The sequence below is a fragment of the Bos mutus genome, chromosome 11 (genome assembly GCF_027580195.1).
Source record: "Bos mutus isolate GX-2022 chromosome 11, NWIPB_WYAK_1.1, whole genome shotgun sequence".
Classification (NCBI taxonomy): domain Eukaryota; kingdom Metazoa; phylum Chordata; class Mammalia; order Artiodactyla; family Bovidae; genus Bos; species Bos mutus.
The window spans coordinates 20,784,519-20,797,550 of record NC_091627.1 but is presented as its reverse complement, the minus strand read 5'-3'; positions in this window follow the sequence as shown (position 1 = coordinate 20,797,550).

Sequence of the window (13,032 nt, the reverse complement as noted above, 5' to 3'; positions counted from 1 at the left end):
TGCTAGAATAAATATAGGTTCAATCCCTGGATCAGGAAGATCCCCTGGAGGAGGAAATGGCAACCCACTCCAGTATTCTTGCCTGGAAAATCCAATGGACAGAGGAGCCTGGCGGGCTACAGTCCATGCGGTCGCAAAAGAGTCACACACAACTGAGCACAGCACAGCTCTTTGTTCAATCTATGTATAATAATTCATTAAATAGTAATAGCTAATACTTACAATGCACTTAGTAGGTGCCAGGAACTGCTCCAAATGTTCACAAACATTAACTCATTGATTCAGTCTGCACAGACGACAGGTATCATCTCCATTTGAAAGGCAAAGATGCTGGGACCTTCCTGGTGGTGCAGTGGCTGGGGCTCCAAGCAATACCAGGGGGCCCAAGTTCAATCCCTGGTCAGGGCCTAGATCCTGCTCACCGCAACATGCCACAACGAAAGACCCCAAGGGCCGAAACTAAGACCCAGTGCAGCCAAATAAACAAATAAATATTTTTAAAATAAATTATAAAGGTGAAGATGCTGAGACACAGAGAGGTTAAGCAATTTGACCAAGGACATAGTTAATGAGCCCAGTCAGTGTGGCTGACTGAGTCACTGCTTTGAACCACTTCTTACACGCCCTGGGCCACCCTCCCAGGATCCAGCTATCCCTGTGCATGGCACGGGAATTCATAGTTACTGAGGTACCTGTTCATCTGTCTCTGTCACCTCCGCCACCAGTCTAAAGTTCCTCCTGATTCCTTGGTGACTTCGGGGTAAAGAACTCTCCTGCCAATGCGGGAGACCCAGGTCCAATCCCTAGGTCGGGAAGATCCCCTGGAGAAGGACATGGCTACCCATTCCTGGGAAATCCCATGGGCGGAGGAGCCCGCTGGGCTACAGTCCATGGGGTCGAGAAAGAGTCAGACGTGATTTAACCACTAAAACAACACAATGACCCTGGGATGTGCTCATGGTGTGGTCGATAGCTGTGTTAGCCTGGCACGTGCCTGGTGTCACAGGCCTTCAGCAAATGCCGAGGGACAAACGTACGAGTGAAGAGATTATGGGAGAGGGAATTCGCATATCTGTTTGAAAAAAATACAGTACAAGAGGACTTCCCTGGTGGTCTAATGGTTAAGACGCAGAGAGTATAGAGGTGGCAAGTTCAATCCCTGGTCAGGGAGCTAAGAAGATACCACAGGTCTGGAGGCCACAAAGCCAAAACAGAAAACAGAAACAACACATTGTAACAAATTTGATGGTCCACATTAAAAAAAAAAAAAAAACTAAAAAAAAAAAAATACAGTACAAGAAGATCTAATATTGACTGAAAGAATTTTTTTATATGTCAGAAAATTTTTCTATATATTATCATCTTTCACCTGCAAAACCGGTGAAGAAATATCAGTTCTATTTACAGATGAGGAATGAAGGGTTAAATAACATGCTTAAAGCCATTATTCCAGTAATCCCCAGGGTCAGAAAAAAAAAATTGTAGAGGTCTCTAAAATGAGAGGGAAAAAAAAACAACAGATCACTAGGTGTTCTCTTTGGAGCATCCTTTCAAGGTATGTAAACCTGTGCTTCTCTGTGCTGTTTACTACTCTGTGAACTGTGAAAAGCTGATAGTAAGGCAGACAATTCTTGTCCATGGAAATGCAAATGAATGTGGGTCCTTGGAGATGCAACTGATTATTGCCCCATGGACACTGCATTCTTTTGCATCTATTTGCAAATTCATTTCCCAATTCCTGACTCCCTGTGTTGTGTGTTCTTTGAATTCTCTTCTGAACCTGTTTCTACATTTTACTGGTTTCCTTGTTAACGAGTTAAGTAAAATTCTTAGCATGTGTTCATTATATATTTCCAGGAGAGTTTTGATTTTACCTTTATTTTAATTTTAGCACCAATTAGTATTCACATCCATGTTTGTTGGTTCTTTCCAATTAATTATACACACATGTACACACACACACACTTCACTGCTGATCGCAAGTTCTTTATCATTAAGCTCTCTGTCAAAGGCAAACTAAGCTTGGCTAAAATGTCAAAACAACACATGTTTAAACAGGCCTTTTAAAAACTGTATTTTTCAGAACTTCCCTAGTGGTTCGTCCAGCTGTTAAATCTCCACATTTTCATTGCAGGGGGTGCAGGTTCAATCCCTGGTCAGAAAATTAAGATTCCACATGCCACGTGATACGGTTGAAAACTTTTAAGAATGGTGTTTTTCAGTATTAAGGACTGAATTGGAAAGGTTTCACTGGGTGATATGGCAGGTCGCTCTCGGGGGCAGCTCTGGGTTCCCACTGTAGTATGTATTACCCTCTTCTTTATTCTGTGCAGTTTTTGTTTCTCTGCTTACCTGCCTCCACCTCCACGCAATCCACAGGGCCTGAACCGTGTATTTTCTACTGTCCTTCCTATGCTGCACTGTGGCCCAGAGCACAGCACACGTGGTCAGGGCAAAAAAGTCCAGGTGGAATTCAACCGAATCACACTGAACTGAATCAGCCTCCAAAGTCTACCCAGGAATCCTTACTTTCCCGAAAGCCTGATCTTGGAAAACCGTATTCCAGAGATGCTATTCTGAGAAAACAGGGGAATCCCAGATCTTTTATTTTCCCTATAAGGCGACCAGATTTTCAAAGCAGGAAAAAATGGCTGCTGCCATCAGAGACCCTGGGCTAATGGGTCCAAGTGCCCCTACCCATCTGTACACACTCTAAATGAGACAGCGTGGCTTTAACGGAACAAGTTCTGTAGCCACCTCCCATCTCAAGCCCTAGCTACATCACCAATGCTTCTCTGAGTTTCAGCTTCATCAGCTGCGAAGGTTAATTTTTATACATCAGCTTGGCTAGACTATGCCTGGTGCCCAGATATTCAGTCAAACACCAGTCCAGATGTTGCTGTGAAAGTATTATTTAGATGTGATTAACATTTAAATCGGTAGACTTTGTTAAGCAGATAACTCTCTGTAATGTGAGTGGTCCTTTATTCAATCAGTTGAAGACCTTCAGAGGAAAAGACTGAAGTCCCCTGAGGAAGAAAGACCTCTGCTTCCAGAGAACTTTTGGACTTGAGCTACATCATCAGCTCTTCCTTGGGTCTCCAGCCTACCAGCCTGCCCTGCAAATTTCAGACTTGCAGCCCCCACTATGGTGTGAACCACTTTCTGTCTCTTTCTTTCTCTTCCCCTCTTCTCCCTCTCACTCTTTCTCTTCCCTTCTCTCTCCATATTTAAAAAAAAAAAAAAATTTTAAATGACAGTCCAGGGATGAACCTGCAGAACTGGGCTGTCTTGTATGTTATAGAACAATAAAAATTCACTTTCAGAAAATCTACTTTACTTGGCTGAAGTCCTCCTGCAGGTAAATGAAGGGACAAAGGAAACCATAAAGCATCACAGTGAATCCTCTGCTCTCTGCTCTGTGTAACCACCTCACTCCCAACAGGTATCTGCATCTTTGGCTAGAAAAAATAGAAAACTTAATCCAACCAGCTGGAGGAGGAAATGGCACCCTGTTCCAGAATTCTTCCCTGAAAAATCCCTTGGACAGAGAAGCCTGGCGGGCTACAGAACATGGGGTTGCAGAGTCAGACCCAACTGAGCGCACATACACACAATACATCTGGAGAGTGGATATTTGCCTGGCGTGAGGTGGTATCAAACCCATAATTCACCTGAAATGTTGCACAACGAAAAAATGAAAGATGATTTACAAGAACGTGATCTCTTCTGAGGAGCACTTTACCAACCCCAGAAAGGTCAATGAATGGGTTGTTGGGAAAGTACTTGAATGTCTTATGTCACCCGCGGTCCCCAGGTTATTCCACCTGATCAAATGCAGACTGAAACCAGTAGCTTGGCTGCTGCCAACCAAGACCCCAGGATGCATTCACAGGACTTGTTTCAACTGCATGTGTGTCTGTGAGTCAGCTGTCCTGAGGGGATGTCACTCCCCAAGGTGTGACTTCCACCCTCTCAACTCCTACCACTATTCTGAATGTATTGCCAAAGGCTCTGAAATGGGAAAGAACAAGACACAATAATTAATTCCAGGACCACATCTCTCTCTTTTCTGAAAATTCACCCTCATTCTATTTCACTTTGTACATGAATTCAAACATATTGTCTAATACAACCCAGGAGAGACTGCCCACTGAGCCCAAATATACATTAAAGAAGGCTCTCGAATACAGACACTGAAAATTGTTTCCCATTTGTGAATTTCCAGGTAGGAACTAAAGGCCAGAAACTGAAGTCTAACATAATCTCCCTTCAAGTGTCTCATTCTGCTCAGGATTAGAGAAAGAGGTCCTGACGGAAGCAGCTTTTGGATGGATTTATTCTGAAGTTGCTGCCTCCTAAGCTCCTTCCAATAGAACAAATGTGATTTTTTTTAACACCTGCAAAGGGGCAGACGTCCAGTGCCAAGTCTCTCATACACCCCAGTTTCCCAAAGATCCAGAAGAACCACAAGATTATCTCAGCACCACTCTCATACCCACATACATTAGAAAACCCTAGCAAATTCCTAGCCCTGTGAAAACTATGGTGACGAGACCAGTTCATTGCAGGGTTCAGAGCTCAGCCAAATGCCATTACAGATTTCAAAAATGTCTGTGAGAGGAGAATAAAGGGAAAACATATGGAAGATGTTCAACATGCCTGGTTTCAACTTCAGCAGAAGCCCCGTGAGGCTGGCCAGTTGTTTGTTGTGTTTTTTGTTTTTCCCAGAAACACAAATTCAGCAGGAAGCCTTCACCTTGGAGGAGGTTCATGGCAATGGCTACAAATAGGCTGCTCTTCAGAAAGTGACATTTGAGACACTGCAGTCTTCCCGAAAATTTGAAACATGTGAAGTCTCCGAACTTATTAGAGGCTCCCTTCTGCCTCTTAAAATCTCTTCGTTTCTGTCTCCTCAGATGTTCCTGGCACTCCCATGCTGAACCCTGTATCCGCTCTGTCTCCGCTCCCTCCTGTCAGAAGAGCACACCACATTTATTTTTAGCATTTTGTTTCCTGATCATTTATTTTGGTTTTTTTTTTTCCCTCTGCGTTACTCAAGAAGATGGAATATCCCTCATAAAAACAACTCCTTCCCCCAGCTCACAAAGGTCTTTATCTTTTGTAGATAATATCCACCACCGTCCACTGTGGTTGAACCCACAGTCTGGGTCTTTCAAACCTCCAATAATCAGAGTTTATGATCCGAGCACTTCCGAGCAAGCTGACCACCCCTCCCCCTGGAGGATGGAGATTCAGAGATTCAGATTCCGTCGGTCTGGCGTCAGACTTACACATCAGTGATGTTTAAAACACCCCCCTCAATCAATTCTAATAACCCACCAAAGTTGAGCAGCCTTTATGGTAAGGCCTCAAAGATTCTCTGCTCTGAGACTTCTCACCAGCATCAGCCACAGCTGTAATTCTGTGGGAGGCACGCAGCTGCAGCCTCAGCTCGGGACGAGGGAGGCCCACAGGGTCTGGCAAAGCTCTGCCTCCCCGCCAAGCATCTCCTCTTCATGTAAAACTCACAAAATTTATGCTCAAAGATTCCCAGCGAGAATGCACCAAAATGTATCCCTTACTCCTCCTCCATCCTGCGTGAAGAACTCATAGGCATAGAGGAAACAATTGGCAGTTTTCTTAAAAAACCTGGACAAGCAAGGAGAGATCCAACCAGTCCATCCTAAAGGAGATCAGTCCTGGGTGTTCACTGGAAGGACTGATGCTGAAGCTGTAGCTCCAAACCTTTGGCCACCTGATGCGAAGAGCTGACCCATTGGAAAAGACCCTGATGCTGGGAAAGATTGAAGGCAGGAGGAGAAGGGGACGACAGAGGATGAGATGGTTGGATGGCATCACTGACGTGATGGACATGAGTTTGAGTAAACTCCAGGAGTTGGTGATGGACAGGGAGGCATGGCATGCTGAAGTTCATGGGGTCGCAAAGAGTCAGACTGAGTGACTGAACTGAACCAGACAAGGTGTCCACAAACCTCTCTCTCCTGGAAGAACAGGAGAAGAGCTGGGATGAAGATGGCCTGGATCTGAGCTCAGGTGAGACCCCACCCGCCTCTCCACAGGTGTGAAGATGCTGTGTGCCCACTTGCCCAGACTTGGACTCAAGAGTTTGAAAGAGTCAGGGACAGAGGTTGGGGCCCACCCCCTACACACATTGTTGGAGCTGTGCCCAGATCAGGGGGTTATCAGAGAGGGTCTGAGACTTGTTCGACCTAAAAGTGAGTTCTGTCCTGACTCCGCGGTCCTCCCTGAGCAGATCAGCCTTTCCTCCTCCAGGAGTTTAGGTCTCAGGGGACAAACAGACTTCCAGGGGAGGGGAGACAGAGCAGCATTGGGTGGGGCAGGGGGGACCAGGGCCCGTGTCAGAATCTCTCTTGTCCACCTCCTTGGGGACAAAAGTGTGTCCAACTCGACACATTGCCTGCAGTTCAGGCCGCCAGGTGGGGAGTCCTTGGGGCTGAACCAGACACACGTCTCAGGCTGACTCTATCTGCGGGATTCCTGGGCTTGTCCTGTGTGCCTGGGCTCCCGGTCCTGTGGGGCACCTCCAGCACTCAGGTTCTTGTCAGACCTCAGAAGTTCTCCTGAGTTCCTCCGGGCTCAGAAGTTCCCTCTCCTTCATGCCATGTTGCTGCCACGCTCAGGGCCTCAGCCTCCCCCTGCCCCGGGGGGGCTGCCCCATTCTCTCCAGTGAATGCTTTGGGCTCAGCCCACCCCTCTGGCCCATGCACGCTGCTGCCGCAGTGACCCCCTCCTTCATTCAAATGGTCTGCACGTGAGACGAGGCCAGACCCTCTGGCCTGGCTACACCTCTCGACAGTGTCTCGACACACTCCTAACCCCTCCTCTAACCACATCAAGTTCATGAAGCTCCTCCCACCCCCATGCCTCTCCCTGCTTTCCAGGTAGAAAAGATGCAGGCGTCACTGGGGACTCAGTGCAGGCACCCGAGGAGACCTTCTTCTGCCTTCGCACTCCCGCCCCTACCCCCACCCGAGGTACACATGACCCTCCCTCCATGCTGCTCCCCACACACACCCCGACAGTTCCATCCCTGGTCCTGCCCCACTGCAGCACACGGTTCCTTTTTTTCTTTTGGCTGCTGCACGGCACATGGGATCATAGTTCCCTGACCAGGAATAGAAACCAAGCCCCCTGCCGTGGAAGCAATGGCACCCCACTCAAGTACTCTTGCCTGGAAAATCCCATGGATGGAGGAGCCTGGTGGGCTGCAGTCCATGGGGTCGAGAAGAGTCGGACATGACTGAGCGACTTCACTTTCACTTTTCACTTTCATGCATTGGAGAAGGAAATGGCAACCCACTCGAGTGTTCTTGCCTGGAGAATCCCAGGGATGGCAGAGCCTGGTGGGCTGACGTCTATGGGGTTGCACAGAGTGGAATATGACTGAAGCGACTTAGCAGCAGCAGCAGCAGCCGTGGAAGCACGGAGTCATAATCAATGGACCACCAGGGAAGTCCAACACATGATTTTTTTTTAATTAATTTATTTAATTGGAAGCTAATTTCTTTACAATATTGTGGTGGTTTTTGCCACACATTGACATGAATCAGCCTTGGGTGTACATGTGTCCCCCAGTCCTGAACCCCGCTGCCCATCCCATCCCTCTGGGTTGTCCCAGTGCACCAGCTTTGAGTGCCCTGTTTCAGGCATCAAACTTGCATCGGTCACCTCTTTCTCATATGGTAATATACATGTTTCAATGCTATTCTTTCAAACCATCAGACCCTTGCCTTCTCCCACAGAGTCCAAAAGTCTGTTCTTTACATCTGTGTCTCTTTTACTGTCTTGCATATAGGGTCGTCGTTACTATCTTTCTAAATTCCATATATATGTGCTAATATACTGTATTAGTGTTTTTCTTTCTGACTTACTTCACTCTGCATAATAGGCTTCAGTTTCATCCAACTCATTAGAACTGACTCAAATGCATTCTTTTTAATAGCTGAGTGATATTCCATTGCATATATGTACCACAACTTTCTCATCCATTTGTCTGCCGATGGACATCTAGGTTGCTTCCACGTCCTAGCTATTGTAAACGGCAGCACGTGATTTCTTAAACATCCATCTCTCCCTGGCCACGAGCTCCTCCAGTCCCCTAGCACTTCGCATTTTATTGAGCATATAATAGGTCTGCAGGCTTCCCCAGTGGCTCACTGGTAAAGAATCCACCTGTAATGCAGGAGCTTCAGGACATTCAGGTTCAATCCCTGGGATGGGAAGATATCCTGGAGAAGGGAATGGCAAATCACTCTAGCCTTCTTGCCTGGAGAGTCTCATGGACAGAGGAACCTGGTGGGCTACAGTCCATGGGGTAGCAAAGAGTTGGAAACAACTGAGTGACTAACACACTATTGACTTATTAGAATGAAGATTTTATCTTCTGCATATCTTTCCTCATCCCCAAACCTTCTAGTATAAATGACATGATATTTTGTAGGTCTATAATTTTTTACTCCTCCTGAGGCTGAGAGTTGCTCCATTTTTTATTGCTTATTACTCTTTCTATGTATTACTAATGCCCACCCCTTCCCCAAAAAAATATATTATGGGAGAAGAAAGCGTCTCAGTAACATTTTTTCCCATTGTCAAATCTCTCTCCCCTCCCCCCAAACTTTTACAAACAGAAAAAAGAAGAAATAAAACTCAGGATGAACTACTACTTCCCTAAAGCACAGTGACCCTCACCATCACAGGCGGCCTCGGCAGCCACCTCCCCTGGCTCCCCAGGGCTGGTCTGCCATTGAGTTTCTCTCCAATCCCTCTTCCCTAATCTGTTTTCTCATTCCTTTGTTGCTGTTCAGTTGCTCAGTTGTGTCCTACTCTTTGTAACCCCATGAACTGCAGCACGCCGGGCTTTCCTGTCCTTCACCATCTCCCAGAGCTTGCTCAAACTCATGTCCATTGTGTCGATGATGCCATCCAACCATCTCATCCTCTGTCATCCCCTTCTTCTCCTGCCTTCAACCTTTCCCAGCATCAGGGTCTTCTCCAATCAGTTGGCTCTTTGCATCAAGTAGCCATAGTACTGGAGCTTCTGCTTCAGCATCAGTCCTTTCAATGAATGTTCAGGACTGATTTCCTTTAGGATGGACTGGTTGGATCTCCTTGCAGTCCAAGGGACTCTCAAGAGTCTTCTCCAGCACCACAGTTCAAAAGCATCGATTCTTTGGCACTCAGCCTTAATTATGGCCCAACTTTCATATCCATACATGACTACTAGAAAAATGACTACTCATTCCATTGGATAATGCTAGTTGCTATGCTTCCCTGGTGGCTCAGAGGGTAAAGTGTCTGCCTACAATACGGGAGACCTGGGTTTGATCCCTGGGTTGGGAAGATCCCCTGGAGAGGGAAATGACAACCCACTCCAGTACTCTTGTCTGGAAAATCCCATGGACTGAGAAGTCTGGTAGGCTACAGTCCATGGGGTCGAAAAGAGTCGGACATGACTTCACTTTCATCGCAAATAAACCTCTGAATCTCAGAGGCTATCACCATGGAAACATATCTCACTCCACAAATTTCACGCACGTATTCAGCAGGCCATCTACCACTGAGTGGCTCAGTGATCCAGGTTCCTTCCATCTTGTGACTCTGCCCTGGAGACCTTTGCTTCCAGTGATGGAGAGAGACAGGGAATGTGAAAAAGGCACACCTGTGTTTTATCTGCTGTGGCCCAGAGGTGGTTCGATCACTGCTACTTAGATTTCCATGGCCAAGACGCAGTGGAAATCAGCCCCCAGATAGGGGGCTGGGAACTGGGGGACTTAAGTCCCTGGGAAGAAGCTCTTTTTCAGCAGTAACTCTCCAGAACAGTAGGACTCTTTAGAAAAGAGCTAGCCACTTCTGCCACACCTCCTAAGGCTCAGGGTCCCCAGATTCCCTGTCCCTGCCTCATTTTCACAGCAAGTCCAATATCGATTTGTATTTCCACCAGGATATTATACAGTAGGAATGTAGCAACTGAACATGAGTGTTGTTCCTGTGTAGCTGCTGCTGCTACTGCTGCTACATCGCTTCAGTCGTGTCAGACTCTGTGCGACCCCATAGACGGCACCTGACCAGGCTCCCCCGTCCCTGGGATTCTCCAGGCAAGAACACTGGAGTGGGTTGCCATTTCCTTCTCCAATGCATGAAAGTGAAAAGTGAAAGTGAAGTCACTCAGTTGTGTCCGACTCTTAGCAACCCCATGGACTGCAGCCTACCAGGCTCCTCTATTCATGGGATTCTCCAGGCAAGAGTACTGGAGTGGCTAGGCTGTTGTAACATGTCCATGGCAAACGCAGAACAGAAGGCTGGAGAGGAGCACACCATCCATCCTGTCCCCTGCCCCAGACACTGCTTCCTCAGCTCACACTCTGCTCTCATGGTGCCTGGCAAGTCCTCCAGCGTAGCCTGACAATGGTGCCTTTGGCAGGAGTGTCCATGACATACGCTCTATCGCCCACCCAAGCGGAACTGGGTCCTTGCAGATATTTTCGAATTGAAAGGTTGAACTCTGCTTGGTGAGAAGAGTAGGCCCTGGTTTGCATCTGTTTCTGGTCAAAGCAAGATGTGCTTACCCCATTTTTCAAAACGTGTTAGCTCTTTCAGAAGCAAAAGGCATTGCGGCACACACAGTGATTCAGCCCTGAGTAATCTGTGGAAGAGTCTGCAGGTCTTTCTCACGGCCTGTTCCCTGCTCTGGGTCTGCTCCTCTCCACCAGCCCCACCAGGACAGATGTCAGTGCCTCTCTTGTGTGCAGAGTCCAGGGCACACGGTGGAGTGACTCGGACCTTTGCCCACTTCATGGCCATCACCCCAGTGGCCACCCATACGACTGCCACTCTCAGTGGGCACCATGGGACGGGGCCTGTTAGCACTTGAGAACATTCTGGATTTGGAGATCTGAGTTCCTGCTCTACCTTTTATTCATCAGAGGACACCAGACAATCAGTCTCTTTGAATGTCGATTTTCTCAAGAAAACAAAGAGAATGTAAAAAGCGATCTGAAACAGCAATGATAACAAAATTTAGGATTGTCCCAGATCCAAAGTACAGATAACACCCATTATTTTGTGCTGTTATCTGCTCCATGGCAACTATGTACACCAGCAGGGAAAACGATTAAGAAACCCAGGCCCAGGTAGGATGCTGGAGCCCATAACGGAAGACCACAAACTGACTGGTAACAGTCTACATTGTTTCAAATCAACCTTTCTGGGCATAAACCAGGTGCCAGGCACTGGTTTTTTCCAGGAGTCATGTATGAATGTGAGAGTTGAACTATAAAGAAAGCTGAGTGCTGAATAATTGATGCTTTTGAACTAAGGTGCTGGAGAAGACTCTTTAGAGTCCCTTGGACTGCAAGGAGATCCAACCAGTCCATCCTAAAGGAAATCAGTCCTGAATATCCATTGGAAGGACTGATGCTGAAGCTGAAACTCCAATACTTTGGCCACCTGATGCGAAGAACTGACTCTTTGGAAAAGACCCTGATGCTGGGAAAGATTGAAGGTGGGAGGAGAAGGGGTCGACAGAGGATGAGATGGTTGGATGGCATCACCAACTCGATGGACATGAGTTTGAGTAAGCTTCAGGAGTTGGTGATGGACAGGGAGGCCTGGCATGCTGCAGTCCTTGGGGTTGCAAAGAGTCACATGACTGAGCGACTGAACTGAACTGAGGCACTGGGATCATTGCTTTGGAAAAGAAATCTAAGAGCATGTCCTTCCATGGGGCTCTGAATAGACCTGGGATGACAGAGGGAAATGGAGAATTCCTGTTCCTGGCCTGTCTCCCTCTTGCTCGGCAAGTTGGGATGAATTCAACAATGGGCGTGTGATGGCCATCCGGAGATCTTCGTGTGAGCCAGCTGCAGAGACTAGACAGGGGGGATTACACCAGGCCTCCAGAGATGCTGGAGACTCACCAAGGGGCAAGCAGGGCAGGCCAGTGAGCTAAGAATGTGCAAACACATCGAAACTGGAAAGAGATGCGGAGGCGCGTTACTGTAAATGCAGCCTACCTGCACCCTAGCTGAAAGGTGGGCTTAGACGCCTGGCTTCAATGAACACATTGTCAGTGAAAATAACCAATAAACGATCTATAGTAAGAACGTGCATGCTGTGTGCTAAGTTGCTTCATTCGTGTCCGACTTTGGACCTCTATGGACTGTAGCTCCTCTGTCCATGGGATTCTCCAGGCAAGAATACTGGAGTGGGTTGCCATTTCCTCCTCCAGGGGATCTTCACAACTCAAGGATCAAACCCGAGTCTCTTATGTATCTGCATTGGCAGGCAGGTTCTTTACCACTAGCACCATCTAGAGAGTTCTACTTGAGCCTCACTGAGGCCGATCACCTGGAAGCCAGCTTCCAGATCACACTGAGAAACTGCTCCAGAGAAGCCTCATTTTAAGCACATGAAATATATCTTTTATATTTTATCAAAACAAAAAAACATTAATCGAAGATACATTTCTTCAAGCTGTTGTTAAAAAGAAAAAAAAAAAAAAACAGAAAAACATACCAGCACTTGCAGAATGAGTCAGTAGCCTTATCATGTTAGGTGTCCCAGTGCTAGCATCCCAGGAAGGGAGGTGTTTATTTTTTAAATGGACATTCTTTGTGGTCAGCAAGATCTTTTCTTCAATACTTACAGATTTACAACACACACTTGGTAGGCCACAAAAAAACCTGTTCTAGTTACCATAAAATTTAGGTTATCTCATGTGTAAGCCTGAACGACTTCCGCAGACCTCAATATGTGACCATTTCTTTTATCACCATGGACAGACATAATCAACTATACAGAAGCAAACTGCCTCAAGAGTGATGCTTTATCCACAGGCCTGGGTGAGGTCCTCCCACGGACACTCAGGACATGCTCAGTTTTAATGCCTGCCCTTTTGATAAGCTCACATTTTTCATACATTATACATCGACAGCCCTAAATTATTTCTTGTGTCCAAGTTTTTTTTTTTTTGACCATGCAGTGCAGGAG